The sequence below is a fragment of the Phaenicophaeus curvirostris genome, chromosome 7 (genome assembly GCF_032191515.1).
Source record: "Phaenicophaeus curvirostris isolate KB17595 chromosome 7, BPBGC_Pcur_1.0, whole genome shotgun sequence".
Taxonomy (NCBI): domain Eukaryota; kingdom Metazoa; phylum Chordata; class Aves; order Cuculiformes; family Cuculidae; genus Phaenicophaeus; species Phaenicophaeus curvirostris.
In genome coordinates, this window is record NC_091398.1 from 38,992,316 (window position 1) to 39,020,294 (window position 27,979).

A 27,979-nucleotide genomic window follows, 5' to 3' on the forward strand; every position below is an offset into this window, starting at 1 on the left:
ACAAATATAGTGCAGTAAAACCAAAGACCCACTATGGACTCAGTCAGTTAGATAGTTGCCCAGAATTTAATTTGGGATGGTACTTGAAGGAAAGTAATATATTTTTAGTTTTTATAGAATCATAGAATTGTTCAGGTTGGAAAAGACCTTTAAGGTCATCAAGTCCAACCCTTAACCCAACACTGCAAGTCCACTTCTAAACCGTGTCCAAAAGCACCACATCCACACGGCTTTTAAATTCCTCCAGGGATGGGGGCTCCACTGCTTCCCTGGGCAGCCTCTTCCAATGCTCGATAAACCTTCCAGTAAAGAATTTTTTCTGAATGTCCAATCTAAACCCCCCCGGTGCAACTTGAGGCCATTTCCTCTGCTCCTATTACTTGTTACTTGAGAGATGAGACCAACACCCACCTCACTAGAACCTCCTATCAGGGAGCTGCAGAGAGCATGGCTTTTCCTGTGCTGACTCTTGGCTGACTTACAGAGTATGAGAGCCCATCATTTTCCTTCTCTACACAGCCTCATCCCAGCCATGCTTTGCTTCAACTAGATTTTTCCAGTTATTTCAGCAAATAATTCTTAGCCCATTTCCTTTATCATATCTGTCTCTCACTATGTAATGCAAGTGTTGTCCCTGCATTTTGTATTTATTTCCCTACTGTCTTTATTACAAGTTGCAAATTTGTAGGAATTGTGACACCAAAATCATTATTGTGATACAATTAAAAAATCAACTGAAAATGTAATATAAGGATTGAGAAAGAAAGGAGAGGCAACAAAAAGAAATGTGGGTAAGTGACATGAAGGTTGTCACACAGGCTTATGTTCTCAGAAATAGATTAAGAACAAACTGCAGTGCACCAGCAACTGGATCATCCAATTGCTTCTATAGTATCTGCAAATGCTGTCTGTCTTTCTCATTATAATGCTTTGGAAGCAACTTCTCATCTGCCTGTAAGGTAGGGAACACGAGCAGCATAGATCCTCACTAGAAGTGATGTGAATACTTTGAATACTTTGGGTTAGAAGAGACCTTAAAGATCATCCAGTTCCAACCCCTCAGCCATAGTCAGGGACACTTCCCACTGGATCAGGAGCTCCAAGCCCCATCCAACCTGCCCTTGGACACCTCCAGGGATGGGGCAGCCACAACTTCCCTGGACAATCTGTTCCAATGTCTCACCATTCTCATGGTGACGAAATTCCTCCTCATGTCTAGTCTAAATCTGCCCCTCCCCAGTTTATACCTGTTGCCCCTCGTCCTATCACTACAAGCCTTTGGAGAAGAGGGTGCTGGGGGTCATGGTTTAGTGACTGATAGGAACGGTTGGACTCAATAATCCTGTGGGTCTTTTCCAACCTAGTGATTCTGTGATCCCAACTCTCAGCCTGTCCTCATATGGGACCAAATAACACTGGATGCTCTGACAGTGTCAGCGAATATGGAAATAAGCAGCAACATCCACAAAACGCAGAAGAAAGAATCTTGTTTTCCCCCTTCCTTGGCATTTTGCCGAGTTGCGTAGAAGCTGGTACTGACACTGCAGATCTGAGTAGGTTGAAAGAAGGAAATCAAACAGAGTTCAATAAAAGACTGAACATTGTAATAGCAGCTGTTTGGGGGTTATTCACTAGCATTTTGTCTGACACATACAGTGGACACATCCTTTGCTTTTCAATGCAGAGAAGCTGTATGTAATTTTTATTGTCGACAGTATTATAAAAGCTGTCACAATTCAGCCTGACAGACAGTTTTTGCACAGTGGGAAGATGTGGCAAACTGTTTGAATTTTTGCTGTAAAGGGGATTGCTGAGGCATCCAGGACCAGAAGAAAAGGCAACTATTTTTATTTCACTTTTATTGAAAAAGGAGAGTTATATTTTTGGAAAGAGGAAGCTCTCATTCCAAGAAGTCAAATCATTAATTTCTACATCCCAAGCCAAGAACTCTCATACTATGGTTTACAAGGTCACTGATGAAGCTGTTAGGAGTGTTGCTGTTCCCATTGCCTTTGTTAGGGCTAACACCTTCTGCAAAGCACAATCAACTTTTAAGGCAGAATATAAAACTTTAATAGCGCTCATAATTAGCGCCAAGAGCAGTAGTTCCTGTGATGTCTGCGAGGGCCTTAGTTAGGGACCATAAATTCCATTTCACTTGGGTCAACCATCTATCAGGTGATAACTACAGTTCCTTGCTACCCACCTGGACTGGCTGCAGCGTGAAGCTGCGATTGCTGTTGGATGCTGCTTATTCTTACAACATATCACATTAGACAGATTTGTCAAGAACTTTAGCAACAGGCTCTTGCTTACTATCAGGGCATGGACTTTGCATGAACTCTGTTGCGCATAATTTCTTCTCACACTGCAAAATGGATATTGAGCTAGGTCGCTTGGATAAACTTGGCAAAAAAATAAATGACAGAAGCGTAGAAGTGAATGGAATTTACAACTCATGCTTCCAAACACCTTTACTGCACAAAAAAAACCTGTTTATTAGCACAAGTTTTCCCTTTGTATGTTGTGTTTACTTGTTTCCCAGCAGGGTCTGCTGATGTTAATGGACTCACAGCAGTACATTCTCCTTCTGTTATTACAGGTCTAATTCAGTCATTAACATTTCATTAATGGACTGGCCTCCTAGCTGTTTGCATGGCTGTCTAGATATTGATGAGCTTTCTAGTATAGAAAACTGGTATTTAAGGCAGACTCTTAAAGGTTTATTAAAATGCTGGTGAATCTTCATAGCAGTCTGTCATTTGTTTTAGGAGATAAAAGAAAAACCCTTGAAGAAATTTGCATTGCAAAAGTTGTCAGCGCCAGAACAGAAAATATATTCCATGCAAAAATTTTAAGGAAAGGAAAAAAAGGCTCCACAGTTACATCACCTGGATATGAGAGTCTTCAGTTCCTGCCTTAAAACCAATGCAGCTCAGCACTGCCAAGTCTGCTGTGTGCTACCGTGGAAAGAATTGCACTTCAGTGGGACGCAAATTGATTCTTTTTTTCCCCACCTACCTCACAAGGGTGTTCTGCAGCTCCACGAGCTCACATTTTCAGACTCTGAACTGGAGTTTGTAATCCTGTTCACAACCTACCCCATCAGGAATGGCCTTATTGGTACCAGTGCAATTAGTCAAACTAGGAGACTGCTCAAAATAGCAAGGCAATAGTTTTGGGGACCTTTGAGGTTACCACCAAAGAGAAGTTTTATCACAATTTTTAGACTTCAGAAGTTTTCTAGATTTACCAATAGTGTAGAGGAACCTAGTCATAAAACAGGCTAGGTAATATCTCTACCCCACTGGAAGGTAAGTGTCCTTATGAAATTACTCGATGAAGTTATGAGGTGCTTCTTTTTGCTGCATCTCTGTTTTTTCCCCATTAAAAAGAACATGTATTTTCAGGCACCACAGAGAGCTGAAAGATACTGCATCATATCATATAAGTGTCTAATGTAAGTACTTTGTGAAAATTACTAATTTGATATCATAATTATGCTTGTAATATAAAATTATTAAACACTGTCATATTATACAGTAAATGGAACTTATATTGATGTAATAAAATGTATTTCAATTCCATTACAATAACATTCTCGTATTCTTTAATGGTACCCACAGTTAACAAAAATAAGATACAGCCAGGAAAAACGCAGTTGATGGGTACCCTGTACTACAATATTAAGTCACAATAGGTATCATTTCTGAGCTTCCTTACGCAATTTTTTTACATTTATGAACACCTGCAACTTATATATTTATTTGATGATAATATGTTAAGAAGTAGAGGCAGGCTACTAAACAGAATCCTTAAAGCAAGTTCCCTTAATAAATTCAGTATTATACACACCTTTGACTTCTGTTTTATAAATGGAGCTATAAATATTATTGATCCTAAATTCATATCTTTAAGGATCTTACTAGCTCATTCAGTCAGGGCTACACCAGGATGACACAAAAATAGATCTCGTATTACAAAACCTGAAGCTTATTATCTTGATAAATGTAGCTAGGTTTGAGAAATCAGAGGGTGGGGGCTGCGAAGAGAAAGAGAGAAAGGAGGGACAAGGTGTTTTGATACAAATATGTTCAAGTGTTTTTCTCCTCTGTAGAACTGCCACGGCCCAGTATGTATGAACTACATACATTTTCCTCTGTAGAACCGTCACAGCCTAATATATGAACTACTTAACCGAAGGAAAAAAAAAAAGGAAGAAAATAATAAAAAAAAGAATTATGAGAAAGAATGCCAAATCCTCATCTAAATATTTTCATCTAGGTTCCTTTTGTCTGTCAGGGTAAATAAAATGAAGAAACAAACCACAACTAAAGGGGAAAAAAAAAAGAAAGCAGTCAGCTAAAATGTCATGACTTGCTTCTCTGCAGGTGTCAACTTGACTTCACTGAAATGGCATACAACTTTGATTTTCTCATCAGGAAAAAATGTTTATTCCCTGTACTAGACCTAACAGATAAGAGCACACTGTGTGTAACATTGTATATTCAGATATTGAGGATTTCTGTGTATAACTGTTCTTGAGACATATGCTAAAAATATTTTGTGTGCTTTGCCTTGAATTGTTGTCATGAATTATTAAATTGAGCTGTTACTTTTTCATTGAACTGGCAGTCTTAATAATTTAAACACTGGTCTTTAAGAGACTTACTGTATATTGATGATCTTCACGGGAAGAAAGAGAATCTCCCAATTATTTTATATCTGTCCTGATTTTTTTTTTTAATGCATCATGCATTACCATAGGCCTATATTATTTTAGCATGCCAGACATTTCTCTACATTAGATTTGTCTTTGAGAACTTTTTACTCATTTCCAGTATTTCCACTTATGGGGAACTCATACTTTCTATGTTCAAGTGTACCTCCTGGGTAAAGGTTCAATTTACTCTAGGAAATGAGATAGGAAATAACCTTCAAAGTTGTTATATGTGTGTGTGGCAATTTATAGGGGACCACTGGCCCATTTGGATGGCAACCTTCTTGCACCTGAGCAATTTTCCAGAGGAAAAGCAAAAGCTAAGACATGTATGAAAGAATTCAGAAGTTAGAGCCTGTCCAATAAAAACCTCAAATGTGTTCTCAACAAATTTCAACAAACAATCAAAAAAATGTACTAATGTACTTTCTTCATGGTGACAATGGCTGAAAACTAATTTTTTTGGAAAGTTCTTAGCAAATCGTTGAGCTTCGTAAATCACCTAAACGTAACATTGAATAAGTTTTACTGGGTCCTACAGGGAAGTGATAGAGGACAATGTCACTCCCTTCAGGGATGTGCCTGAAGGATTGATGCTGGTGTAACAGTCTGCAACATTGGAAGCAATTACTCTACCATCTCCTTACAGCTTTGATTTGGCTGGTACATGTCCTATACCCCTCTGAAGACCAGAAAGTGGTTACACTATTTTTAATGAAAAAAAAAAAAAAGATTACATTCAACTACTAGTATAACTCTTTTGGAAGGGACTAATTCTGTGTTTTGCCCAATCAAGAGCTGGATAATCACATGAAACCACTTAGCTTCATTCTCTGAAAGCAATTTTGCACAATTTCTATGAATAGACTACATGGATTTCATTGTCTTGAATTAATCTAGAGAAATTTCATGATCACAAACCCTGAGAATTTGCACCTATCCCCATAGAACATATCCTACCATGCTCTTTAGTGTATCAGACCTGGATTTTAACATTAACTTTTTACATTACTTGAGAAGGTCTCATTTCTCCTTTAACTGTGAAGAAAGCATGAAGAACTCATCTTTGTAAACAGCAGTACTTCCTTAGGTGGAATACATTGAACTGAAAAGCACAAAAATAATTCAAAATATTCAAATCCTTTTAATATTAACAATTGAAAGCTAGAAGTTCACACAAAAACTTCAGTAATTATTGATCTAAATTCAAAACATGGCAAATCTATCAGTGACAAAACCATAAGGTAATTCCCACTATCTCCTATCCAGGAAACCCATCCTTTGCTACCAGGAAGACAACATTCACTGCAGTACTTTAATGACCATTTTTAGCATATTTTGGTGTGAAAACAAGTACATTTCATACAACACCATCCTCATTCAAGAGGTACCAAGTGAGCCTCAGAAATTATTGTGTTAGACCTTTACCTCCTTTGGCTTCATCTCTAGAGGAAACGCAAACTTATTTTAAAACTTAGGATTTTCAACCAAATAGAAATTCAGTTTATTCCTCATGCACACAACACTGCCTGCCAGAAATTAACTTACAAGACTACAAGAAGCTATTTGTATTCATATTCATAGATATTCAGATTTTAGGAATTTCTAGGTCAGTGAAAGGAAATTGGGGAAAAAAACCCCAAATTTTACCATTAAAATTTCAGAGACCAATTCAACAGATAAGGCTTTTCTTTTGCTGAATTAAAACTTTCAAAACCAAATTAAGAGATTTTTTAAGAAATATATTTCCTGCCAAGAAAAAAAAGTCTGTGAATTGCAGAATGAGAGAAGAGTCTAAAATATTGAAATGTTGTAAATAGATAAGAATAACATACTGGGTCTAATCAGGAAACAATAAATTAATCATCTCTGAAATCTAATCCCAGCACAGACATTTGCACAGGTGGTTTAAAGAGTTCTTTAATCTCTGTGGACCTTGCTCAATTACACCACAAAAACAACAAAGCAAGAACTGGTTCAAAATATCTCCCCAAAACCCAGAACACTCTCAACTCTCACAGCCTTCCTGCGGTAGAACTAGAGATGACAAAGAATCAGAAATTTTGGGAGTGAGTTGATGTTTATGATCTATGGCGATGTGTTACTTAAGTAACACCAATCCTCATTTTTACACAATGCCACCACTGCAAGATTGCAAAATATTAACTTCAAACATCACATAAAGTATGAATAAGCTCCATTGCTACACATTTTTAAAATGCATCATATTTCTTTCCCCACATATGTCCTTGTAGCCTCATAAAACAAACTGTTTCATTACATGATTATGGGTTTGTGTACATATATCACAAAATGTTAGCTACTGGAAAAAGGAACAAAACAGATTTTGACATTGGAGAATTATTTTTCTACTCTCCTGTGCCTTTGGATCTAAAGGCAGAGCTACTCGGCTGTTTAATCTGGCCTGAGTCCAGGACTGTGTACCATGGTGAGAGATGCCAAGAACAGTGATGCCACATGAAACAGAAGTTATTTTCTACAAACTCAAAATGATCACAGGGTAATTTGTATTTTAACTGATATAAAGAACAACCTCATTTAGTTTTCTTGTCTGCTCAGGAGCGATTTTCGTTTGGGCAACTGAGTTCTGTTCTTATTAATAAGATGTTTGAGATGCTGTGATCACTTCACTGCACAGCATTTCACAACCCTTCCATATCGTGTCCACTGAAAGGCACGGCCCTACCTTCCCTCAGCATCTCTTCCAGTCCTCAGCTACACTAGAGGGTCACAGACTGCACTGAACAGACATTAAATGTATTTTTTTCCTCATGCAGACAAACTTAAGTGCTGAAATCTAAACATCTTAGAAGCATCTTTGTCCTGCTTGCATTCTATCACTAGTTAAAACTGTCCAGGGAGCGAACCCTTTATGTTTTCTGCCCTTCATTGTAAAGTAGCTCCATATTGACACCCTTTTAATTAATGCACAATTCACACTGCTATCATTGTTCAATTTATTAGCTTCCAAAAAGGTTAGATGATTTCAGATACACTATATGTATAGAATGACAAGACAGCAGTTACAACAACAAATTTATATAGAATATGTGATTATAGCTTTAGTTATAATACAGAAAAGAAAAAATCAACTTTTAATTTTCAGTCTAAGATATAATTCCTCCTTACTTCTGTGAATATCCAGAGACACAACTCCCATTGCTCTGGCTAGCAGAAGACAATAAAGATTTTGGAGGGTATTGTGCATGTCTCGGTAGTTGTGAAAGTCAGTTTTTCATTATTAAAAATAGGACTGTTAACAGCTATTTCTCTTTTGGGTTATAGAAAACAGGTGAGTATCTAATCATATCCCTAATAATTTATTCTTGCCTTCTGATGATTCCTGCCCCATACTAATTATTGAAACATAACACTGGGACATGTTTGTGTTTGGAACGGGTACATCAGATAATGTTTGGTGGTTATACAAAAATTTAGAATACTAAAGATGGGATCCAAAAATGCTGTTAGAGATATAAATTAAAATCAAAGAGTTTTCCCTGTGAAAAATAGCTCATTACTAATTTTACGCTACTTCCTCAAGAAGTGTAGATGCTAGCAAACAAAGGATTTTCTTTATATCGTAGATTTTAGTCAACATTGAAATAAGACAGGAAGAACAAAAAAAATAGAGGATATGATATTTATGGTCATTATTATCACTTGATATCTTGCACAAAAAAAAAAACCATCCCAAATCATGTGGAAGCAAAAACCTTATTATTATGATTACCATTAATATTAGTAGTAGCAGTAATAAGAAAAAGGAATTTGTATCTCACCTGCAGTATTTATCCACCTTTTCACCTGAAAAATGTTTCCATTTCAGTTTAATTTTAAATTTAGCAGAAGTAATTAATTTTTTCCTGGTAGGCAATATAACCTTTCCCTAATACAGGGATATTCAAGTACCTCCTGAGACATTAGGAACACCCTATAAGCAAATACTCTGCCTTTTTTTCTCTGACATAACCTTGATGAAAATGGGCTGTAAAAGCCTGGCTCCAGGCTCTCCCATTTCCTGCCACTGGAGGATTTAAATCGACGACAGGACAGGGCATACCTGTCACATCAGATGAACGTGGGCTACTCAGTACCCACGTCTCCTTGCCCAACAAATGGTGATTCTTGCATGACGCGGGACTACAATTTTAAACAAAAATAATATGTAAAGAAGTTCTTTTACAAGCAATACGTGCATAAACAGTCTCTAACAAACTGATTTCTGCAACAAGGTCTGTGTACAAAAGAAGCAGGTATTTCACAATTCTGCAGGTGCCATGGATTCTTACTTTCTACATTATAACTACTGGTCAGACCTCCCAGCTGTCACACTCAATGCAATCGTTTTTGTCTGTGGGAAGTGGACACAAACATAAGCACCCTTGCGTGGTAACATTCTGTAATGCTTCGGATGGGTGTGAAACATGGGGAAGACATAAGACTGTGGAAAAGTGGGCTCATTAGAAAAATGGATAGCAGCGTATCGCAATTGTCCATTTCTATTGCCGTAAAAAAAGTCGCAACGAGAGAAAAACAATCACAGGAAAACTAAGGTTTTTTTTATAATTTAGTGGACAACTGTATACAACCTTCTTGAGAAAATAAAATGAAGCAAGTCAAATAGAAGGGAATTACTGGTTGGTCTAGTGCATGTTGGAGCTATTACAGAGTTGAATGTTTTTCAACAGTGGAAACAGTAGAAACGTTGATACGTGGAGGGGCATATATATTGAGATTCGATAAGACACTGGAGATATAAAATGATCATCACAAGACATCAGACCAGATAACCTTCCAGTCTGCACCATCATGTTTTACGGCCACACATTCCACTTGTACTGTTTTCTGAGCCTGCATCTCTGCCAGTCTGGACAGTCACGAATCCATTGGGCATCACGAACCCATTCCTCCCTGAAAGGATGTGGGAACCAGTCAGCCAAGTACTATAAAGGGAACACCACCACCTCCTGATGTGCGAGTGCTGGGATTTACGTGAGGAGTAAGCACCAGCAAGCAAGCACAGCTGTTCCAGGCATTATATAGCATTTCATCCTTGAACACTTTGAGGCCTCCAAAAAGACACTCTGGGAGGTTGTAGTGCACCATGCAGGTGGAGAGGGACTTCTTTTAGCATTTTAAAATGTTTCTCAGCCTCAGGACTGCCTATTACAATGAAGTTTTAGGTGTCAGCACATAACATCTCTTCCTTTGCACAGAACCACCGTGCAGGTTCACCTACCCTGTCTTCAAGGTTCAAGGCAAATGCACAAGACATTCCCAAAGCCATAGGAAACGTACTCAGTTTTGCAAAGCTTTTTTGCATTGTTTTAATGAAAACTCACAGTGGTTCTTAATGGAAAGAAAATACCTTAACCAGGCCCTTAACAAGAAACACAAGAGGGAAGAAAAACCCCTCATTAAGTGTGAAGTTTGGCCAGTATTAATGAAAAAAAAACAAACCAGCACACAGGTTTATATACTAGATAACTGCCACCATCACATTGCCAGGAAGAGTTGCAAGTCAGCTCTCCAATCTGGAAAAAGCATTACAGGAGCATATTCTGTATTTTGCACAGTTAATTTCTGTTACAAATTAGATATATCATAAGATTTATTGAAATGCCTCATGTTTAATAAAATACTCATAACAGCTTGTGATATTTCACAGGATAAATAACAGGATTGCTAACTGTATTTGTATAGCAGGTCTCAGAATAATAAATGGTTCATTCAATAACAAACTGACAACAAGTTATTTCAGGTTATAAAAATGTGTCTGATAAAAGTCAAAATGAACTCAAAGGATCTGAAGTTCTAGGGCAGACAACATCTGAGTCCAAAAGCAGATTACCCCAATCCAAGTATCATTTAAACTCTGAAACCACTTGAATGAGGAGACAGAAATTTCCACATGAATTGTTTTCTAAGCCAAATCCACAATAGGACAGCGGAGGCAACTGTTCTTTTATTTCCTACACAGTCCAAGACATCACAATCTTCTCATGTTATTCAAATCTAATCAAAGATTAATACCATTTTAGAATAAAATTATATAAAAGTATCAGAAGATAAACACTGAACAATTATTCATCCTAGCTATGCCCCTCGAAGAACATATAAACAGAGAAAGTTCAGTACTCTTTAAAAAAGTACATTCTTTCAGAAATATTAACAAGTGAAGACTTTCTGAGTGTATTTGACTTCTAAATAAGTTGTTTTCTTTTTTGGAATTGCTGAGAAGGCAGGCACTCTTAGAGAGGTCAATGAGAGTTACTGATTGCATACTGCTATGGAAAATAAGGCTACTTATTTAGGAACTAAATATGGATTTTAAAAGCATTAAAAGAAGTCACACTTTTGAGCATTTTGGAGCTGGCCTACATTTTAAAAGAAAAGTTTGAGACATTGAGCAACAACTTTTCAGAAGAACAAAATATTTAATATGTCCTTTGTAGAACTTAAAGGCAATTCAATATAAGGCCAGGCTGAGAGAGTTGGGATTGTTCAGCTTAGAGAAGAGAAGGCTGCGGGGAGACCTTAGAGCAGCTTCCAGGACTGAAAGGGGCTCCAGGAAAGCTGGGGAGGGGCTCTTGATCAGGGAGTGCAGGGATAGGATGAGGGTTTTAAGCTGAAAGAGGGGAGATTTAGATTAGTTATTAGGAAGAATTTTTTTTTACTGTGAGAGTGGGGAGGCCCTGGTCCAGGTTGCCTAGAGAAGTCATGGCTGCCCCATCCCTGGAGGTGTTCGAGACCAGGTTGGATGACATTGAGAGCAACCTGGTCCAGGGGGAGGTATCTCTGTTCATGGAAGGGGGCTAGAAGCGAGTGATGTTTAAGGTCCCTTCCAACACAAACCATTCTACAATTCTATGAATTAACATAATGTGAAAAAAGATGACACGGGCAGCTGGGAAATTGGCTACCCTTCCACTTTTCCTGTAATGAAATATCATTTTTCAATCCACTCAACATCCTTAGGGTGTCCCCAACTCTTGCCAGCTTTGATATATGCAGAGAACAAGGAGCAGCTGCCTAGGATAGTATCTGCCCCACCAGAGTTTGCCTCTTACCTTTATGTCAGGATAAAAGATGATGGATGCAAGACAGCTTAAAGAGAAGAGGTAGAAGGAAGTGATGTAAACACTTCCTGTGTTTTAATATAATTGTTAAAATTTAAATTTAAAGAACACTCTCCAAAAGTCATTCTCATGTATTTCATCAGGGTCAATTGATTTCCAAAGCTCACCTATCCGAGTCTCAGCAGAAAGCTCAGCTGTTGATATCTTTTAGGTCTTTGATGTCCACAACAATAATAACATAAACTGACTAAACAAAAACTACTTACCCCCCTCCCCCCAAAAAAAATTGTTAAACCCTACATAGCCAGCCATTTTAAACTAAAACAACTGCTATTGCTATCAATTTAAGTAATCACTTTCCCAGCTGACAGATGCAAAGCTCTCCATTCAGATAATGACTTTTCCAGCTGATGAGAGTCAGGGAGCAGGAAGTGTACATGGGGATAAGTGTTTGGGAATTAGAGGACAGCCAAAGTTTGCAGCTACCTGTATTATCTGAATGACGTTAGTTTACTTTTACTGGCACATATATACCTGAAATCAGCATAAATAGACATTAAAAAATATGTTTAGCACAGCAGTATACTTCTATATAGTACTAGGCAATTAAAAAGTTTTATAATTTGTGTTTGAGAGAAAAAGCATTACATCAGCCCGTAGCTACGGTTTTCAACCATGTTTTTACCAGGCAAGGAGAAATGGTACATGTTGTATTGTTTCTGTCTGCACTTAAGCCAAACCTGTTCCCCAATATTCAGCGGCGTTAGAAATGCAGTGACTCCTGGCTACAGAGAAAAGCCCATCTTTTTAGAAACAGAGATGAACTAGAGAACTGGTAAAATATGTGCTATATTCCTATGATTCACTATCCTATGAAAGAAGGTTACTGCCAATTTGCAAAAGGAGAATCATAAAATGTTTTTGGGTGGGAAGGGACCTTTACAGGTCATCTAGTCCAACCCCCCTGCAGGAGCAGGGACATCTTCAACACAATCAGATTTCTCAGAGTCCCATCCAACCCAACCTTGAATGAAGGTCTCCCCTAACTCCCCTCACTATAAAAAATGTTTTTCTTATATCCAGTCTATACCTTCCCCTCTTTTAATTTAAAATCATTATTCCTTGTCTTGTCACAACAGGCCTTGTTAAAAAGCCCCTCCCAGTACTGGAAGCTGCTCTAAGGTCTCCCCAGAGCCTTCTCTTCGCCAGGCTGAACAACCCCAATTCTCTTAGAATCTGAAAACCAGCACTCGGGGCATTTTTGTGCACTCTAATTTCTCAGTATCTTTCGATGTGACTCAAAAGATGCAAATAATTAGCCAGTTCCTAAATTAAACCTCTGCCCGGCTCTTAAGAGATCATGTAGAGTTACGTTTTTAAAATGGATGATGTTATCCATCTGGACGTGTCAAAGACTCCTTGTCTGTAGTAGAAAGCAGCGTATTTAAACCTGTGTAGTGTGTGGAAGAAGAGACCACGTGTCGGCTCACCCTGGAGCTGTCAGGAGAGTAGAGATGAAAATCTTTCTGCAGCTTCATGATCCATCCTTTTCCTGTAGACCAACGCCTCAGATGGCAACTGCTAAGTTGCCCTAAAATAACAGAATCTCCATTATACCTTAAAGAAACTCTTCTGGGCTGATCATCATAAAAAGTTATAATCCAACATCACGCTTTAGCATGAACCATGAAAGGAAAGGCTGAGGAACTTTGGCTAAAAGTCTGTAAATGTATCCACATAAGCCAGCGCATGCGACTGTCAAGATGATATGAAATGAAATATTTCTATTCATGATGACAGAATGAAATTTTTATTAGGTTTGACCAAACCATAAACAAAACACTGTATTTTTTTAATCTTGCGCTCCCTGTCCTGCAATATTAATATTGTGAAACAAAAAAAAAATCAGTTTTGCAAAAACCGAAGAAATAAAAACTAAAATTCTACAACAACTATATCAGTAGTCTTCATGTCAATGATACCCAAAAAACTACTGAAAAAATGGTTAGGCTTTCAGTTTAATGCTTTCTATAGGCTTATTATGTCCATTTCTATTCCTTGTCCACCTATAAATTTGCTTTTTCAGGTTAAACTTCCCACAGTCATAATCATAAATCAAATATGAGGCTTGAACTCAATGTCTCTGGGTTTTATCTTCCACTTAGAACATACTGGAGGTAAAAATCAGCATATGTGAGAAAAGTAACACAATACAGAATACGGAATGAAAATGAGCTAAGTGAAATCATAATAAGAACTGGAGAGAAGAACTGTGAAATCTGATCTCATAAAAAGGAAAGGATATATAAGAAGAAAATAAATAGTACTGAAAAGTACAAGCATGCATGTGTTCGTGCTGCATGTTCTTTTCCAGTGCAGCTCTGCCACATCCGCACACAAAAACTGCAGAACAAATTATTTTTTTCTTTTTTAACCTTCTGTTTGTAGAACTTTAGCACAAGTTCATTATAACAATATGAATTTAATTAATCTAACTGCATAGGGAAAGCAGAAGTGATCCTGGTAAGATATGGAGGCTCGCAAATGAGGTAAAGGAGTGTAAAAGAGGAATATCAGACTTGCACAGAATCTCTCCAGCACTGCAATTCTATTCTCTCACCAAACAGCATTTCTTATTGAAGCATAGGGGAGGTCTTACAGCACACATCGGTGATAGAAAATGCAATCGAAAGCTCCACATATTGTTTTATTTACTTTAAAAAAAAAAATTAAACTTCATTGAAAAGCTCTTTGTCCTCACACCCATGGCATCACACACCAGAAACTATTACTTTCCTTTGAAACGTGCCTGGTAAACTTTAAAAGGCTATCCCTCCAAAGGCGGAGTACATACAAATACTTAAGGGGTTAATAAACTCACATAGTATACCAAAATCACAAGTTTTATACCTCAACCCTCTACAGTTGGAGCTCCTGAGAGAGGAGTAATTGCATTGTAGTAACATTAAAGTTTGATTTAGGTTTCTCCATCAGCAGGATGAAGTGCGTCTTACTCCTCAGGTGTGAGACTTGGCCGCTCTGCCTTTTGCAATATATTATCCCAACACTGTCAGAAAACCCTCAGCAGCGCCAATTCTTACTAAACTGGGTGTGTTATAAATCCAGTGTAAGCAGGGGATTTCTTATGGCAACATTGCTTCTCAACCTTTACCTTATTACCACACTTTTTGGCTGCTCTGAGATAAAAATCTTTTAAGCTTTTTTTACTGCTTGTGTGTGAAATCTCAACAAACATAGCCAAATGCAGGAAAGTTCAGGGCTGTTTTATGACTCTGTTTTATCAAAAATTTTGATTTACCAAAGCCTGAACGCAGAAATTCATCGTTGTTGGATGAGGTCAGTGCAACCACACCCATTCCCTCAACAGATCTTCCTTTTCCTTTCGTGGACAACATTATGTGGGCTACAGAAATATGCCCTGTCAGATGCAAAACACTTGCCCTCGGACTGAATACAATGCCAAGTAAATCAGGAGTTTTCTACACTGCGGACCTCAGCGTCGTGTGTGCTTAAGACACATTATCTGTGAGTTTTGGAGGTGAAGTCGCACCGTAATGAAACTCAGCTGAGCAGGAACTAGCCCGGTAACACCAGCAGGAACGTTGAGGTCTAATGACAAGACAGGCTTGGCACACGGGGATGCATGAAACAAAATAGCCACGGTGAAGGTTTCCAGGGAAAAACATTAATCGTCTTGTAAGAGGGGAAAGTGTGTGACATGATGATCAGGTAGGAATGGCAAACACATGCCAAGCAGCACATTTTATTTACCTTTCATTAGCATGTCTTCCTAGGAGAAGGTTAAATGCTCCAGGAGAGGGATAGGATTTTTCTTATGCTAACTAATCCAGACAAAAGTGAACAGAGATTTGCTTTCTTCAGCATTCATTGATATTAATTGCTTTATTGAACTAGCTGTGGGAACACAGATTTCCCAATGCCAGCATAAAGGATCATTATTTATAAGCTAACTGATCCCACAAATTCTACACTTAGCTCAACATTTCCGTTGGAAACACTGAAAGAATCTTAAAAAAAATCATTATATTTCATACTTTATACTAAAGTACACCGCCTAAATGCTACAGGTTTTCCAGGAAAAGAAAACCAAGTTTTTCTCATGTAACAGATTCCAAATCGGCTCTGAAATGCTACGTATTGTTACATTTTTCCTCCATTTATTTTCCCTTTTCCCCTGACTTACAGGTGTCCTTAGTTACAGCCATCAGTAAAAACAAAACACATATGCAGACTATAAATCTGTGTTTGTGTACTAATTCATAAGAGTAAAATATCTTTAGTTGCTCTTTCCAATTTCCTTTCCCTATTCCATTCAGAATTGTGCTGGGGTAGATTGGGCTTAAGCTTTCAGGAACTTGATTTTGTCCCAGAAGATCAGCTAACAGGAGACCTGCAAGTGTGCGTTATGGCTTCAAGTAAATATATTTAGCAGGAGAGACTCCCAAGCACAATAAAAGTGATTAAATAAACACTGCAACCTTTAATCAAAGCACTAAGTTGTCACTGTAACCCTTTGGAGATAGATATGGATGACTCAGTCCATCAGAGTTCATGCAAAAATACACCACAACAGTCAGTGACATCAAATTATATTTCTTAGTACCAAGGAGTTAATAAATTTCAAGGAGAGATCAAGACTGAATGTTAAGTTCTTTTGTTCTAATATATCCTAACAATGCTTATGGCGTTGCTGCAGTTAAGCTCAACTTTGCTGTTCAAAGATCAATTTAGGGGCTTTATGTGCTGTTTTAAATCATAGCTGAGCTAAACTTGGTATGTAAATTGCAAAGTGATAAATGTATGTTTTTCTTATATCCCTTCCTCTTTATATCACAGTCAGAATCCTTCACCAGACCCCTCAAAAGTAATGATTTTTTTGGCATAGTTTAGATGCTGAATATATAAGCTACAAAGGAAGAACTAAGATTTACTTTATAGTTGTGATCATTCAGTCCACACACAGAAAAAAAGCGCTTTTAGTGCCCTGAAAGAAGCAGAATATACTTGGAGAAGACCCACTTGATTAGAAAATGTGTTATTGCACAGACTTAGGTTAAAGGAGATCCACGCATGGGAAAACTTTTCGACTGGGGCTAGCAAAACTCCAGGATACTGAGCCTGTATTTGAGGATCCTTGGCCAGGAAAGATACTTCCAGGTTTGCCTTATTAATGCAAAATTTTTATTAAAATATATATATTTGACGTAGATACTGCTTAAGGTTTGTACAGCAAAAAGTGCTGTATGGCTGTATTGATGTTGAAAGCCTGGTCGTGATTGGGTTAAACAGATGACACTGACAGTTGATCCAAAGCACTTCAGCAGAAGAGTAGACAACAAGTGATGGCAAACATGCCCTTTCTTAACTAAAATATCCACTAAGTGTCTAGATAAGTAACCAGCTGTAAGGTTGGAATTTCCAAACTTTTTGGTACTAGGCTGACCAAACCAGCATCTCCAGAAGACAGGGCTTGTCTAGATATGACAACCAAAGCTAGATATGTTATGACACATAGTGACCAGGACTTGAGGGAAAAAAAAAAAATAAAACCTCACAGGGCTTTAACAGAGCAGAACATCCCATAACTACAAAGCAAAATACACAGAAATTACCAGCAAGCATGAAACAGACAGCAGAGATATTGCCAATAAGCCCAAGTTTAGAACACCAGCCAGACATTTCTAATGGGTAGTAGGGGGAGGACCTATAAAAAGAAGTCTTACATTGGAAAATTATAAGTGCTAAACAAACATTAAAAAATATCATAAAGGGCAACAGTTTTCTTACTCAATGGGCAAGAAGACAAAATCAGCTAAAATTTCATATAAAGTAGATCTCTTTTCCCTCTTGTTGTAATATAATTCAACAATACTGCCTAGAAATCTAAAATATGACAGAAAATTTCATGTTTGGTTGTCAGAATATTAAATGGTAGACCTTTACCATAAAGGAAAGGAAGCATTCTGGAGCCTCTTCTCTGTATTTCCAGGAAAGCATTTTTAAGTTCTTTCTTGTGTTCCCATAGCTGTTCCTTTTTGCAGAGTATTTCAAGGTTTCAGAATCTGTTAAATAGAAGATTTAATGAGTATACGTTGCCAATATATAGCTAAGCTTAGTATTAGTTTTGTGTGTACATATGCATGTGTGCACATACAAACTGTAGACTTGGAGAACAACCCACAGCTTACTTAGGTGGGACTGGTCACACTTTGTGTTCAAAGGAAGCCTAAAAAAGATCTTTACATTTCTTATTTGAATTGGGTTGGCATTGAAAATCATGTTCATATTGTACTCATTTGTGGTCTGCTTCTCAGGAATTTTAACAGATGACAATTCAAAGATAAATTTGCTTTAAAAATAAATGATGAAAAATAACTGGCTTCTCAGCACTTATTTCATAATCTTGAAAGTATGTTCAATTTTATGTAATTAAAATAGAAAATAGAAGTCTAAAAATGAAATCTGGTTTTGCATTGGAACAGCCGGCATTAATAGAATTCTTCTTTCAGCTCCTTTGTTTTCTGCTGCAGCACCACACTCCATACCCAGCTCAAAGAGATCACCCACGACTGGGGATAATGTGGGGTTCTGACCGACCTGGGCTGTGGTTGATTCCAGGGTGTGGGAGCTCCAGGTTTCTCAACTTCTCTGAGTTGGGTAGATATTAAGTGGGAAGCCTATTAAACTTATATGTGCTCACACCTGGATAGGTACTTTACTGAGCCAGAGCCTACAGTTCATCTAACATCAAATGGAGATGGACTTCCAGTACACTAGGGAATAAGATTAAAACTCAAGATTTTGTCAACATGGAGAACTGACCTAAAAAAGCCTCTCATTTAATGGAAGAAGGGAAAATGCAGATTTTATGGTATGGTAGGAACAATCAGGGTGTTCAACACAGAAACGGGGAAATTCTGTTAAGAAATTGGTTCTGCTTTACATGGTCCAGTTATGGAGATCAGAACCCCAACTATTATGATGCTGTGGAAAAAAGATACATAACACCTCAGAATGCATGTATACAACTGCAAAAAAATATGGAATAACCTGTATTTCTTGGCCTTGATAGTACTTAGCCCAGCTGTAATACTGTACACAGTTATTAAATACCCATGTCAAGAAAGTTGTGGACCAACTGTAGACCATCTAGAAGAGAAGAGAGAATGATAAACATCTAGAAAACCAGAATGTTGAGGGGTGGGGGGGGAGAAGTAAGGAATTAGGACGTTTTTTCTATAGAAGAAGACATTGAGGAAAAATTGTGCATAAAAACATATGCAATATGAAACAGAGGGGATGGAAGTCAATTGCTAACCATGACAATTTTGGACAGGCAAAGCAAGCCATTGAAATTGCATCAAAGAGTATTTTGGTGAGATATTGTGAAAAATCTCACGGATATACTAATAAAATAACAGATTACTCGGCGCTAGTGCAGGTGTCTGAACTGGACCTTCAGATGAGGATTATTTAGTAAACCACACATCAGACAGCACGCAATGGACTGGCCAGTGACAGTAGGAAAAAAATCTGCAACTATTTTCTTTGGTGAAACTTCAGAAAACAAAGAAATGTTTGGATGTATGGAAAAAGCCCTTGAAAATGAGAAACGTTTTGAGCAATTTCATTAGGATTTACATCCTTTAATGTGAGATAGGCTTAAAATCTATTTTTAACCAAAGAATCTTATTAAAGTAAGAAGATTGCCTAGTTTACTACTTGTAGTTGTTTCAAGCAGTGGTGGCTGATGATGCTTTCTATAAACAATAGGGAATAAATTTAAACAAGCTAAAAGATGTTTAATGTAAAAAACTGTGGCTTGAGAAAAAATATGTTGTTGTGGATTGCATATTTTACATGCAATTTATGCTGCAGTTTCTCTTCATTAACCACATCTCGCAGATTTTTCAAAGCAACAGCATGAATATTATTAACATGTGTTAAAAATGTGTTTAAAATAATGTATAAAGCTTTGTGTTTAAAGCAAAAGTTTAGGTATAATGAACAAGGGTGTCTGCGTTTTATATATTGGTTTGTATGCATGTTGATATATAAACCAGGCGATGTGTGCACAGACGCACGCACATATATATTGCTTTAGAGTTCGTGTTTTAATTAAGCTGAACTAGACCTTAACAAGAACATCCAATTCATAATTCTCCCATTCCATTCTATAGATTCTTATTAGTTAAAGCAGATATAATCCATTCTGAAATGTGACACGTAGAAATTGCTAGCATCTCCTTTTGTTGTACTTCTTTCCTTACCATTGGTTTCCTTTTACTACAGGAATACCAGGAAAAGTGTTGTAGCCTTCAATTGTTCTCCACAGTACATTCCCTTCACATCCACCTTCCAAAGATGCTTTTGGTATCACAGTATTTATAGAAATTATTGATAATGGGAGACACAGGACTTGAAAATTACAAAAATTACAAATGTCTAATCTGAGTAACTGACAATACTTAATCATTGCATGAATCTGGTCCCAGTACGTACACTTCAATGTATCTTTTCAGTTACACCTCTTACTTACACCCTCGCTGCCAAAAAAATGCAAACAAAATACCAGACATCAAATAATTTCATAATCAAACTCAAAAGTAACATTCTGAAGTAGCAACTTTTGACATTCTAGGCAGTGAGTCTTCGGAGTACACTTGGCATTGATTAAATTTCCTCCTGCTGATGTAAATGGGAGCATTATTAGGTCAACAGAACATTTTCACAAATCCTATCCTACTGTCTAAGTAGCCTGAACTCTTCATCAGTAGCATGCTGGGATTTGGGCTATACTAAATTTTTCAGAGGAAGTAGAAAGTGTTTGTAGATATTTTCTACCTTTCAATGAAGATAAAACAGGTTTGGGGTTTTTTTGGTTTTTTTTTTTGTTTCTTCCCCATTTTCATTTTCATCTCAGTGAAAACAAAAACAAGATCCATTACACTGAAAGGCTTTCAGAGTGCCTGGATGTTAATTCTCATACACTTGGACACTGGAATCAAGCTACACAACAAATTCTAACGCACCTTTTAAAGACATCTCTGTGGCTACGCTATGACCAGTTCAGATAACATTAGCCAAATGGAAGCGATAAGTTCCTATTGAGGACAACTTTCTTTTAGGATCAACATGCAGGGATACATTACTTAGGCTTCATATAAAAATAAAAAAGGGAAATAGAAAACCTAGAATTTCACACAAGGAAGGAACAGAAATTATTTTATAAACGTATCACAAGCAAACCATATTTTCCCTTGAAGAAGCAAGCTAAATGTAATAAAAGACACTTAAAAGACATGAAGCACTCATTTCAATTCCCAGCAAAATTCTCCTTCTCCACATTTTCACAAAACCGATCCTGAAGTCTCTTTCCTTTCACTATATATCATTTGTTGGAACAGGTTTACAGCTTACACATCTCTGCCCTGATGTTTCTTACTCATGTTTACCTGTTCACTGATTTGGCAGAATCACATTGGCATTTCATCAGCTTTCAGTGCTGCTTTTTTCATCTGTCGAATGTTCTTATTTCCCTTCCCATAAGGCATCGAACCATATTTTTTGGACTTGGCATAATAAGCTCTTCTTTAGGAGACCATCTCCACATTACCGCTTAGTAGTTTGCATGCAACGTAAGTGAAAATAGATTAAAAACTAGCTGGAATCAATTTTCCCCATTTTGGCACAGACAATTTGAGAACATTTACTGATACTAACTGCTTCACTTGTTGGACACAAAAAGTAGTACATGACTTGCAGTAATTCCTTGAAGATGTGTCGTGGAAGCCTGATACATCTGCAAGGCTTAGCAAGGGTCTGATAAAACATGACACTTCCATATCTAAGAATTAGGTCTCCCAGTTTTCTCTTTCCTACAAACACACTTGTGGCCTTGCACCATAAAAAGGCACGTGGGTCAATTCATTACTTCTTCTCATGACTCTTATCCCAGTCCCTGTCCCAGCTCACTGATAACCTGCTGGAGCATTTGAAGACCCGAAGAGAAGCACAAGGAGACCTCTGGTTTTGGCAGTGGTTGTGACCAATTTGTACTAATTGTGTGCAGCACCAAGCACCCACAAAACTAACATACAGTACTTTGTGTCACCTCTGACCAAAATCACTCGAGAAGCTCAGTTACCCCATGATGTGCTTTGGTTAGCTTAAAAAGAAGGATAGAAACATCACACTACAGTTGCAAAGCAAAACTTGAAGAGCATAATAGGAGCAGGGCTAAAGAATCCCTTAGGAAAAGCAACAACGCTTCAAAATCAAAATATTTATGTTCTGAAGGAAAAAGGGCTTGGTTTCAGAATTTTTTTTTTAAATTTCTTGTTTTCTGCAACAGAAAAAAATAATATCAGCTGAAATTTTGCCCTAAATATTGAAATTCAACATCACTTATTCAGGTTTGAAAAATGTTCTGTTTCTTGTCCTAAGAAAGGAAAGAAGATTTCCTGTACTTCAAAAACTAATGGCTACGTAGTTCTGTAAACCAGGCAAGCGAGGGCCAGGGGTTGGGATTAATATAACAGTTATATTAACTTAACAGTCTCCCCTTACTCTTTATCTGATAAATGGAGGTTTTTCCTAGCGTGCCATGCAAGAACAGTCCACAAATATTGCCCCATTCCTAAAAAACTATTTAAAAGCTCAACAAAACAAACTCAAGGAGTTTTTTTGCAAAAGGAAGGAAAATACTGTCTTAAGTATAGGTCTTTCTCTGTAGAAGAAAGGAGCAGAAAGATTGCTTGGGTTTTAACCTTTTACTTATTTTATCAACTTGATCTTAACTCTCTGTGTGTCCACTTTGCAAGTGGTTTCCTAAATTTTCAGCTGGTTGGACCTCCCCTTGCAGTGGGAAGGTTTGCTAGTTCAGAAAAACTCCACCTTGAGAAGCGAGGGCCCCAGTGCTGACGCGGTTACCAGGAAGGGATGATCTACTCTGAAACCAAGGCTTTCAGAGACAAGATTCCAGAGGCCTGGTGTGTAAAATTTTCTCTTCTTAAAAGTATTGGTAATGCTATGTTAATTAAGACTCAATTAGTAATTATGTGATTTTGAAGCACTGCTGGCACTGGATACGTGCACAACTGGAAGCACCAATTTAAATCAGCTAGAGTAGGGTAGCACTGGGAATGCTCCTAGCAAACCAGGGCTGGGACATCAAATCAGCGTATCCCAAGGCTTCAGGAGAATTTACGTTTGAATTCAACGCTGATTCCATAATTTGGATGTGTCTGCTTTGCAACCAGTTGTGATACATCCATAATCAGATCCAACTATCTGAAAAAAAAAAATAGCATTAATGGTAGTTCTAAATGAGTTTCAAAGCAGCCTAAACCACAGCCAGGCTATAAAACATCTTGCACTTCTCCTCGCTCAGTGAACCCTGCTTCATCCCAAGTAAATCACAATGCAGAATGAAAGTCCAGTCCAAATTAAAACACCACAGATGAATGATAGCCCCCAGGCTTTGTGCAGTTAACTGATTTTCCATAAGAACTCAAGCTCAGCTTCATCCCATCCTACTTCAGACATTTAGCAGCATTACCTACATGAGATGCCCACAAGGCTTGGCCTCCCCTGCCGTGGGCTGGAAAAGTCAGACACTGCTAATGGGTGACTGGCCACGGATGGGTCCCAGGGGCTGCATCTCAATCAGTTTATAATTAAGCAAGGCAGGGCCTGTTGCCTTGCCCTAAGGGCAAGGAACATCGTATGGATCACATCTCGATGGCTGCCTGGTGTGCTATGTTGTGGAAGAAACCTTGTCCAGCCAAAGCTGTGTCAGGACCAGGGCTGGGATGGGTTACCGTGTGCCAAGCAGGGAATTGGGATGAGCAGCAGAGATGTGGGCTGAGGTCTCTCTCTGCAGAAGGCTGGCAGAGAAATCAGGGAAGCCACGCTCTTCATTTGAGTGACTTACATTATCATGTTGACGCATGACCCAAAAGCCCACTGAATTAAGCAAAAAACTCTAACTAATGATGATGTTTATAGGGTAGATTAATACTTTATTATTTCGTCATACCTGTGTTAACTCCAGTAACCCTGGGATAGTGTAAATCCATTAACAACACCGTCTCCCCTTCTGCATTGCACAGGCAGCATAATTGACTCTGGGCTTGAACAATCAAACTGGGTTGCTTAAACCCAGATCCTTCTGAGGCTTCACCCATGACATCGCTTCAGCATTAAACATGAAATGAAGAGTAGTAATGAAAGGATATTTATTATAGAACAAGAGCGTTTGTTAGTACCAGCTTGGACACGTGACATTAGTTGGAGAAGTGACAAATCTTTTTATACCAAGATTCCAGTGTTACGCATTGGAGTTGCCTGCTGCCTACTGCACTACATTTCTGTTTACTCCCTACTCATTTATAAAAATGACATGATCCAAGTCTTGTAAGCTTTTTTTCCTGTCCAAATATATTTCTACTGCCAAACTGGAAATGTATCCAAAGTTCACACCAAGCCATAAGCACAGCAGAACATTTCATCTCCTCTCACCTTGTTCGAGCGTCTCGGATGTCTTTGTTTCTGGGCTGCAATGTTACTTACATAGTTGTACATTTCTGCCCAGGACATGTCAATCAACAAGAAGATAGCAGCTAAAAATAGTGACTTTCCTCTCTTCTACCAGTAAGCATTCAAGTCTATGAGGTCTGTATGCAACCCCAAATTCTTGAAGTAAAAGTTAAGGGAGCCTTTCCCTGGGGAAAAGCTAACTTCATTTATAAAACATATTTGATTTCCCTTTTCTAATCTCTCCATAGCCTTTTTGCACTGCTGCGTGCTTTAATTTTGCTTTCAGTCAGAAGTTTAAAAACTTTAGCTTCTAATAACTGGAAAAAAATGGTTATTTAAAGATAACTGCAACTTGCTTAACATGCCAGACTATCATATGCTCGCTGCTTTGAAGCTGCAAATTAATGACGAGCAGGAACAGTGACTATCTTTCAGAGGAAACTGACCTCTTTCTAATGGCTCATCGCTAATGTCATCTGTCTGCTGCATCTCATTATGTGAATTTCACGGAGTAAGAAAGTATCTTAAGGCTGTGCACAAATAAAAAGGACCTTCTAGTATTGAGCACTTTGAAAATTTTTGATCTCTCAAAATACCTTCCTTAGATACTGGTTTCCCCTTTTGTGCATGGCACGCTGCTTATGTCATCTATTCTCTGTGACTAATTATGTTAATTTTGTGCCATAAAAGTAACTGAAGGCTGTTAAGGAATAAAAGCTTTTGAGTGGCCTTATTTCATAAACACCCCTTTTGAACAAGGCGCATTTAGTCATATTTGCAGTAACAGAAAGAGTCTTGTGCTAAAAATACAACAAAGGCTCTTGAATATGGCCATTTATTCCTACTTTATTAGGTAATTTATGAAAAGTATGAAGGGAAGCCTTTTTGTTACTATAATTTGCATAAAGCTGGTGCCCCATTAATGAGATAACTTCCTGCCTTTTGTGTACCACCAGCTGGAAATAGAAATATAGGAACTTTTCTGTCTCCCAATTACTTAACCTGCTGAGTTCAGAGTTGGAGAGTAAACAGGATTCATATCAGTCAAAGAAGTTGATTTCTGCTGCTCTATCTAAAATATTTTTATTTAATTAAGGAGCCAGTGAAAATGAAACATTAAAAATATACTAAATGTCCATCAGCTACATAGGAGCAAGTCTTTAGACCTGTGCTTCAATTTTGCACCTGTCTTTTTGTGTTGTCAGTCACAATTAGTTGTGCTACAGACTGTATCCATCACGAATCAAAGCAGACACCAAAGCCCGACATTTTGAAGGTATCTGGGTGCCAAAGGATGCAGATGGGTTCTAGACATCATTTTCAAAAATCACCTAGAAACTTGATTGGCATCCAGTGCCCAGACACTTTTGAAAATCCCATTAATTGCCTCTCTGGTGCTTAATACTTTAGAAATTCTGATCTGGATAGAAAATTCCCTGCCCTAGAAGGAACAACTGAGCATTTCTCAATGAGAAGGAAATCTCTCTTCTATTACACTGATCCATATGCCAGAAGTTCAATCTACCTTTAGACTGTCTTACATGGTGCAATGGTACAAGGCACTCTGCTTAAAAACAGAATTATTTACATTAGTGAGGGTCTTTTTTCAATTAGTTTTCTGCTTTAATAGCAGCATTTTGACTGCTCAGTTAAAGGTATTGTTTATCAGTTGTGGCATCTGAGAATCATTTATACATAAGGTGGTAACTTAGCCATAAAAATCAATGGGCCAGCTCCCTGTTTAGATATTTTTACACTCTCTACTATCTCCAAATTTATTTCAAGTGACTTAATTATAATTAGGATAATGACATCTCTTTAACAGTGTGCTGAAAGATATACAGGTTACAACAAAGCTGCATATTTAATAAAACTTTAAATTTCAGCTGCAGAGGACTTGTGTAGTTTGAGTTCAGTTTGTTGGAGCATTTAAGATCACTCAGTGGTCAAATAGCTTCACTAGCTACACTCGCCTAATCTGTTAAATCTGAACAAAAAGCATCCTTTGCTGTAGAATAGAGCATGTGACAAGTTCGTATTCACCATACCCCGCTGCCACCCTTTGGTTATACTTAAGGGGTACCCTGCTTTCCCATCACAATATCACTGCCCTCATCACTGTTCAACTCTAAAGGAGGAAAAGACAATCAAAATCACCTTTCAGGCAATAAAATGGACTCAAGTCCAGCTTAAAGAGTCCTTTCACACTACCCTGTATATCTAAACAAATCACTGCAAACCCACATATCACCTCATCTAGTTAAAATATGGATATATTTAGAATAGCTGCATTGTAGTTGCCACTGGCATTTTAACTATGAGCTAAACCATGACTGCTGACAGGCTAAAGGTTGTCACAGTCAAGGACCTAATTATTCTACAAATTGCAGCTAGATGGTAAGAATCATCTCCTTTTGCTTGAGGCACTGAGCTGGGGAGGAAAGTCTCCATGGGCTCCTTTCAGGGGCAGCGGAAACATGTAGGCAACTCTAGACTGGGATTCACAACTTGTATGGGCTGATCATTCCCAATTTAGAGATCTTGAGTACAGACTTAGGAGGTTTGAGTTAAGACTTAGATTATTTTTAGCCCAGTTTGCACTTAAAATAACACACTTCAAACTGTACCTGAAGGGGTGTCTGAATTTGAATCTTCAAAGAGTTAACAGTCACCTAATTTACTGTACATTGCACTGCAATGCTGTGTCTCTACCTATGGCAACCAATGAAAACCAGAATTTTTCTCAGTCTGCACACACCTTCCTGCCACATTTTTTCCTGACACATTAATATTTTGTGTAGCATGATTTGGCACGACAATATTCCAGTTTACTAAAAGACTACCTGAAAAAATATGTTTCACGGATCTGATAAAGCCTTGGAGAAGAGGATGAGAATCAAGTCCAAGCATATGGTGTTTGCTGGAACAACATGCTTGTGGTGCAGCAACTCAGGTGGGCTGGAAAGCATTTAGAGAAGTCAAGAGCATTGCTTCTCTCTCCTGAATGTGAATTATTTACTAAAAGCCACTGCTATGCTATAGAGAAATCTGTGGCATTGACCTTGTGTCTGAGGTGAAGGTAATCCATGTAGACTGTTGGCCAGAAGAGCAAGGTACAACATGTCCCAAAGTATCCACACCACCTAGAAAAAGTGACTGTTTCCAAACCATGTGCACACAGTAATTCATAGTATGAGACTGCAGAAGCAATTAGGAAACACTGTCCTCCTGCATTTTCCTACTCAAAAAGTGGACATGGAAGTGGGAGCATCTCATATGCAATACTGGATCATAAAGTTACAATTTAGACTGACCATCAGGAAAAGTCACTATCAACACATTCTCACTCCTGACATTATATTAATTTCATTAGCTTGAAGCACATTTTCCTCTTTTTTTTTGTTTGTTCTTACACAAAGCCAAGATTTTTCTATTTTGTTCTTTTTCCTAGGTAAATAACCATTTTTACTTCCTTACAAGGCAACTTTCCTTCATGATTCTCTTTTGTTTTGAGTCCCTGTGCTCTGCAAAGAGAGGAGGCTCTGCCATGGCCCTCCTACAGGAGTGAGGAACA

General features: G+C 37.9%; 1 long non-coding RNA gene across 3 annotated transcripts in view; it reads right to left on the reverse strand.

The window, feature by feature from the left end:
* Nucleotides 1–5,784: 5,784 nt before the first annotated feature.
* LOC138722987 (uncharacterized) overlaps nt 5,785–27,979 on the reverse strand; it is a 38,618-nt gene continuing 16,423 nt past the window's right edge. For all 3 annotated transcript variants that reach the window (XR_011337793.1, XR_011337794.1, XR_011337792.1), the window contains 2 exons: nt 26,449–26,533; nt 5,785–5,825 (listed from right to left, as the gene is read on the reverse strand). This is a non-coding gene — a long non-coding RNA (uncharacterized lncRNA). The remainder of the gene's footprint in view (nt 5,826–26,448; nt 26,534–27,979) is intronic.